This window comes from Mesoplodon densirostris, chromosome 7 (assembly GCF_025265405.1).
Source record: "Mesoplodon densirostris isolate mMesDen1 chromosome 7, mMesDen1 primary haplotype, whole genome shotgun sequence".
Lineage (NCBI taxonomy): Eukaryota > Metazoa > Chordata > Mammalia > Artiodactyla > Ziphiidae > Mesoplodon > Mesoplodon densirostris.
The window spans coordinates 121,438,779-121,445,982 of record NC_082667.1 but is presented as its reverse complement, the minus strand read 5'-3'; the positions used below and the strand labels follow the sequence as shown (position 1 = coordinate 121,445,982).

The 7,204-nt window shown below is 57.5% G+C and overlaps 1 long non-coding RNA gene across 1 annotated transcript; it reads left to right on the top strand.

The window, feature by feature from the left end:
- LOC132493693 (uncharacterized) lies at nucleotides 1-6,818 on the top strand. Its single transcript, XR_009533012.1, has 4 exons — nucleotides 1-37; nucleotides 1,218-1,370; nucleotides 3,087-3,390; nucleotides 5,252-6,818. It is a non-coding gene; the product is annotated as an uncharacterized LOC132493693 (long non-coding RNA).
- The last annotated feature ends 386 nt before the right edge of the window (nucleotides 6,819-7,204 follow it).

Sequence of the window (7,204 nt, the reverse complement as noted above, 5' to 3'; positions counted from 1 at the left end):
AGCTGGCCGTCCAGCGCCTGCCAGCCTCTCCAGGACGGTGAGTTTCCCATGGCGGCCACTGCCCGTGAAGTTCGCACTCTGGGGTGAGGGGTCGGGAAGAGGAAAGGCAGCACAGCCGCTGGAGAGCCGCCTTCACAGTGGGCCCAGACGTGGTGTTTCCACACTTGGGAACACAGGGTTCCACATCTGGGCTTTGCCAAGACTCACCATGAACTGGGTGGGAGGAGGTCGTGGAGACAGGCGGGCCACCCACACCTTCCTTCCGGGCCGGCTGCTTCAGCGACTGTGCCTATGGCGTGCAGGGCGTGAGCGCCCCCTACTGCTCTCTCCTAGAATGATCCCCAGGGCAGGGACTCGAAAGAATCTTTGCCTTTAAGCCAAACTTACAAAATATTTATTAAACCTAATTAAAAGGCTTTTGTTTAAAATAAATACCCAGCGAAACAGTTCAAACTGTTAACCACTCGTTTATTTTTCAAAAGCCTTTGAACTAGAACAAAATGGATTGTCCTTTCAGCTCTGGTTGTGACGTTCCCCCAGGTACCAGTCCATTGGTGCCCCAGAAACATTTCTGTCACCCCACCCAGGCTCATTCTGTGGCTCTTTCTTTGGGACTGGAAAAAATCTGAGAAAGGGGATTTCCCTGGACGCAGCAGGACCCTGCAGGCCTTCTGTCAGTCCTCCTTTTCCAGTCACTTCTCCAAGCCCAGGTGCCCCCATCACTTTTGGCCTTTGTTCCTTTTGCTTCAGCTTCCCCCAAGGCCAGCCAGCATTCAGCAGACATGACTGGCTCAAGGGAGGAAGAGGAGGGCAGAAGTGACCCTTCTGAACCACAGGTCAGAGTGCGTTGTCCAGCTGCCCACGGCCAAGACCTCAAGGAAAAGTTCTGTCCCTCCAGTCCCCACTGGCCCTGGGCGGAGGACTAAGAGAAAGCGGATGGTTTGGCCCCTGAGAAAGGCAAATGCCCAGGGGCTGCCGGGGGTAGTAGCCAAGGAAATAGGAATGGGAAAGATTTTGAGATGCTGAAGGAGCCCTTGAAGAGCCCAGCTAGTTCATTTTGGCCTTTTCCACGTGCGCCTAAGCCACGGAGCTGATCGCCTGGCAAGAGGCCCTGGATCCTCCAGGCTTCAGGTTGGGGGTGCCCTGCCTCTGGAAGGCAGTCCAGGGGCTTTGGAGTCCAGCGGCTGGGTTTGCATCCTTCCTCTTCTCTTTCTAAGGAACCTTGAGCGAGATGCCGTGGGGAGGATGCAGTGATGTGATGCACACGAGGCACTCGGCCCCGTTACTGACACTTCGTAGATGTCACCGGAGCAGCTGAGCTGCCGGACCCTCCCCAGCGAGGACGGCGGCGGGACAGACACGTCGGCAGGGTAGGTGTGCAGAGCAGGTTCCTGCCTACCTGACCTCCAAAGCTTCTTTCCAGCTGTGAGGTTGAATGGAGGTGTCCTTCCGGTTCTAAAAGGGCAGCCCTCAGGCAGCTGTTATCCCACTGAGCAACTGGAGGGTCACAGAGGCCCGGGGAGGCAAGTGGCCAGGCCCTGTAGCCTCACACCTCCTGGGAGTGTGAACTCCCTCCCACCCACCAAGGGCCCCGGAAGGGCTCCAGGACCTGCTTCCCAGGCCCGACGAGCCTGAAGCAGCCCTCGTCCTGCAACGGCCCTGTTCCCCAGTCACAAAGGGCGCAGGGCGAACCTTGACAAAAGCCTGTCGAATCCATGACTTCTTTCCTCATCCTTTCCTCTGGCTGGTATAAATAAGCCATTTTTTAACCATTTTTTGCAAGGGTCACGTGTTCCAAACATAGGTTTCAATTTTTTCTAGTCTGTTTCTACACATTTTTATTGTCCTCTTGGACAGTACCTAGGTTATGAAATTCAAAGAGGTATCTGATGCCCTGTTTCCTTCGGGTTGCGGGTTGCGAGAGAGAGAGAGAGAGAGAGAGAGAGAGAGAGAGAGAGAGAGAGAGAGAGAGAGAGAGGGAGGGAGGGAGGGAGGGAGGGAGAGAGGGAGAGGGAGAGGGAGAGGGAGAGGGAGAGGGAGGGGGAGAGGGAGAGAGGGAGAGAGAGCTCCCCTACCCTTCTCTCCGGACCAGGTCCTTCTCCTGTCCCCGAGCCCTCCCACACACACACCGTGTACTTGCAGCTCTTTGGAAAAAGAACACAGGCTAAGGGTGGAAGGAAGAGTTTTCTTTTTGAGGTAAACAAGTCCGTACGAAGTTCCAGAAGAGAGGTCTGGCAGGGAGACTGAGTTATTCCTGACCACAGGGGCGTGGGCAGGGAAAATCGTGATAACCTCAGGGTGAAGGGAGCATGTGGTGGAGAGCACAGAGCCAAGGGGAAGGGCAAGCTAGGTTTGCACCCAGGAAAATACACAGCCCTCCCGCTGGAAGATTCTGAGGTAGTGGAACAACCAGACAATGGAGCTGATTCCACCTCGCCTGGAAACAGCTCTGGACCCTGACTTTTAGGGAACAGCTGGAGATGAGGGGAAAAGGCAGAAAAACAGCCTCGGAGCTGCAGGTGCAGGGCGATGGCATGGGAGCACGCAGCCCTCTGGAGAAGGAAAGGGGGAAACAGATAATGAAATGAACTGAAATCCGAAGAGCTGGGGTTTCTTCACCAAAATACGGTCATCACTGTAGGCGTATCAGACCAGAAGCAATTAGCGCGTCGTGCAAGTGCTGATCTGAGAGTCCAGGGCTGCTCTTTCCTCAGCATCTCTCTTGCGGGGAGCAGCGGGGTGGGGGCGAGGACAGCCAGAACATAAAGGGAATCTGGACCCAGGCCCCCCTGACGCTCGGCCGGCACCCAGGTCCCCCTCGCTCCCCCTTTTCCTGATGTGCCAGAGGCGGCTCCCTCTCCTCAGGGAGGAGCCTGTCCACGCCCAGGCCCAGAGGAGGCACCACTTACCCAAAGCCCCTCTGACATCTTCACTCCCCGTTGTCGATGCCGCGTTCGTCATCTTGTGGAAGAACAGTTGGAACGATCTTCTAGGTCAACCCAAGTCGTAAAAGCAGGTGATAAACATTCATATTCCTGCTTGGGGGCCTGCTCTCATCATCTGAGTGGTATTTGGTGTCTTTCCAGGCTCTGTTCCTGATTGCCACCCTGAGGAACCCCAGCCTGGTGACCTGAAAGCAGTTGTCCGGACCCCCTTCCAACGGACACTTCCCCCTTCCCTCCCTCGGCCCATCACCCTTACAGGACGAGTTGAAATGGCACGAGGGCTGATGCAAAGCCGCCTCCTTTGGGCCAGGTGGACCCCAGGGACCCAGTAAGCAGCGGCGTCCCACCTGGGCTGGCAAAGCAGACGGAGAACGAGTGCACTGCCCACCTGGAGCAAACCCCTCACCTGGAAAGAGCTCTCACGGCAGGGAGGCCTCGTGACCAGGTCTGTTGGAGTTCCCCAAAGCAAGGGGGACTCGAGCCTAGGGGATGGCCCACAGGGTGTCTGAGAGCGTGGCCCCTTCATTCTACCCGTGAGAAGTTCCTTCCCTCGTGAAATGATGGTGTGTGAGTAACAGAGTCTATGGGGGACAGAGCCTAGGTGCCCGGGTCCTAGGAGACTAGACGTGGGACCTTGGGCGGTTACTTACACTCTCGGCGCCGTGGTTTTCTGTTGTAAGGTGGGAACGACCATAGGGCTGTTGTGCGGTTTACATCAGACAAGGAGAGCACTTAGAACACTCAGGAGGCTCTTTCGTTAGATGGTAGATATGTCGGAGCTTCGGCGTGCCAAGAAACTCAAGTCTGAGAAACACCGGCTTTAAGGTCCAATCTCCCTTACGTGTGGCTGCAGGTGTGCAAAACACACACCCCCTCGCGATTCCAAGCCTGGGAAAGTGGGAGGCCTCATTCCATCACAGAGAGCTGAGGGAGGCCCCCTGAATTGAATCTGTGGGCACCCCAGGTGCCCCAGAGAGGGAGGGTGTCCTGTGGTAACAGCCAGGCCATGTTTCCAGGACCGGGAGCTCAGGCCCTAAAACACAGCCCTGTCCCTCCCCCAAGAACACCTGTGTGTGTGTGTGTGTGTGTAAGAACGTACCTGCCCACGGGCTGCAGCATCTGCCAGCTGTGATAACGGGTGCCATTCCACGCTTGCTCCTCCGGGAGATAACACCCACCTCCTACCACATGTCACCTCTGTCCCCAAACCCTAAAGCTCTTTTGACTCCGTCCTGGACATGTTCATCCTCCGGGTCTCAGAGCCTGAGGGCCAGCAGGTCCCGGCCACAGGGACGGGTGGGTGCGGGGCCTCCTGCTGCCCACCTGAGACGGGGCACGAAGGGACTGGAAGCTGCAGGAGACAGCCTTCCAAGAACGGCTGGGCCTGGGGTCCGTCCCAACCCACCTCCCCACCCTACGCAGCGAGGGCCCCTCTCCCGTGACGCCACCTTGGCCATCGGGAGGCTGGCGGCCTGGGAAGCCCTGCAGTGCCCCCTGGTGGCTGAACAGCTTCCCTACGCCCTTCTGGTTCCCCCCGGCCCTGGGTCCCTGCAGACTGTTCCTCCTGCAGGATCCAGGTCTCGATCAGATTCCTGTCCACGAAATAGGACGAAACATTGACTGAACTTCTATTTTAATGCTTGTGATTGGTGGCTAAAACAAGTGAGACGCAAGGTAGTTTGGGGGACCAGAGAGATGGCGCGTTTCAAGATCCTAGCAACTAAAACAGGCTAGTCAGTCAGGAAAAGGCCTCACAGTGGTTTGTTGCGCTTTTGTGGGCACTCAACCGAAGGCAACAGAGAGAGCATGAAGCTGAGGCAGCGCCTTGTGCGCAGGCCCATGCGCCTGCCTGGGGCAGCGCTGCCTGGTTGCCTGGGTGCGGTCACACGAACGGCACTGCACCGTCGTGGGCCTGGCTGCGGCCACAGCAGGCTGCATGGGCGGAACTGAACTTGCTCACACACTTGGAGCTGGAGTTCTTGAACTGGACATGCAAATGTGTGCAAAACAGTTTTGGTCACTAGTCTCTCCCCGGGCCTTCACCCGGGTGCGGGAAGGCTGAGGCGGTGGCTCAGGGCTGGTGCTGGCGCCGCTGCCCTCGGCAGAGAGGAGCGGACCCGGGCCGGCTGTCACTCCCATCATCAGCCCTGACTGTGCTGGGGCCTCGGTCGTCATTACAGCTCGAAGACGAGACTGACTTCCCACTAGCTAAGGAGTCTTAGCCAATTCTTATCTGTGGTCAGAAGTAACGCTGGATTTGGCTCCACAGTCTTTTGAAAGGCACTGATGATTTGTTTGGTTTCCAGGCGTCAAATGTTTGTGGCTTCCAGGACCCTGCCAGGGCCGCAGGACACGCTTGCAAAGCGCAGTGCTGGGCACCTGGTGGGCACTCGGTGATGCTGATGCTCTTAGCCCGGACGGCTTGTTAAAGCAGATGGCTGCGCCCCACCTCCCAGAGTCCCTGATGCGGGAGGTCTGGGTGAAGCGTGACAATTGAGTCTCTGCGACGCCCCAGGTGGTGCGGATGCTCCTGGCCCCAGGGCCATGCTGTGGGAACGCTATCCTGGATGACCTGCCCAGTCCCACCCTGGACACGCCAGCGAGACCCCTGAGACAGCGGGGTGACCCCAAAGGGCCCCAGGAGGATAACAGTGAGTGAGAAACCACCATAAACTGGGACAGAGGGCTGTGGAGAGGGAGCCCCTGTGTCTTTAGGGGACAGTGAAGTCGTCTCATGACCCCGCCTGCGTTTCTGACCTGGGGAGGGGGTCTTCTGGACCATGTCAGGTGCTGATAGGAGAGAGGTGCTGTGGGTAGGCACAGGCCAGGCCTGGCTGCCTGAGGGGCTCTCCCCCTTGGGAACCAGACCACAAGTGAAGCCTCTCCCTACACACCAGCTATTTACACTCGGTGCCATCTGCATAGGGTCTTCTGACAGCACCTTCATTCTCCTACTCCCCACACCTCGGCAAAAACGATACCCTTTCCCTTCCCTGGAAGGAAAACCCAATGTGGATGTTTGCACAGCTGTCAAGACAAAACTTCTCCCTCCTTCCAGAGGGTAAGGCACTCAGGCTAAAATGAAAGAGGCAGCTCACCTACTCCAGGAAGTCTGCCCAGATTGTTCCCTTTGGTTTCTAAAACACATAGAGAGCGAAGACCATTCAGTCAACAAATATGTGTTAGCATCTTCTAGGAGCCAGGCCTGAGCTGGCGATACAGCAATGAGCGAAGACCACCCACCCTCCCTCACACGGCCATCTGATTTCTCTTCCTGGGTCTGCTGCTATCCCCCAGCCCCAGCTCGTACAGAGCCTTGGCATATGGAAGGCCCTCAAACATCTTCTCAAGAACTCCCTAAGCCCTCCCCAGATCCTCGTCTCTGTCCGAGTCATCCCAAGCAAGAAGAGAGAGCATATTGTAATTTACTAAGTAAACCTCAAAGGAGGAAGGACAGCAGTGGACATGGGAGAAGCCTCAAGCGAGGCATCATCAGGACCCACCCACTCAGCGCACGCTAGACAGCCGTGAGTTCACGCACACTCTCGCGTCCGAGTGTGCAAGCGCAGGCGCACAGGTGCACACACACACACCATTCGTGTGACCATCTCCCCACCTGACAGAAACCGCCAGGACAAAGCTCCTCCCCCATCCTTGGGAGCAGCACCCCGTCCCACCCCTCCTGTCCCGGCACCAGGCCCTGTCTGGGGGGCTTCAGGTAAGGGAGGAAACACAGCCCCGTGCTGGCCTGGGGACCGTCACAGGGTGGTGACGGTGGTCCCCACTCTCAGCCTGACTCCAGGCTCTGTGCTGAGGGGAATTTAAACCCAGTTCCTTGCTGCTGCGGCTAGGGGAGCCCATCAACTCCAGTAAGAAAGAAAAATTACCTAAAAAGAAATAAAGTGTTTTACTCATACACACAAATATACACACTGAACCCCACCCTGGGAGCTGGCAAAACATTCGAACCTTGGACCCGGCTGACTTCCAGGTCCCTCAGGCCTGGATTTCCTGAAGCGGGCGACCCTGGGAGCCCGTGGTGCCCCACCAGCCCCGCCCAAGGGGCCCCAAAGTCCAAACGAGGGCTGGTCCTGTATCCGAGGCAGACGAAGCCGGCCTTCCCTGTATCCAAGGAAAAGAGCCTCCGGCCCAGCGTGGCGCCAGGGCCGAGAGGATGTGTCTTCAAACCTCCGGCCCGGCACTGCCAGGCGTCCTCTCCTCCCCTCCCCGACCGCGCTTGGGAAGCTGGGGGTGTGGGG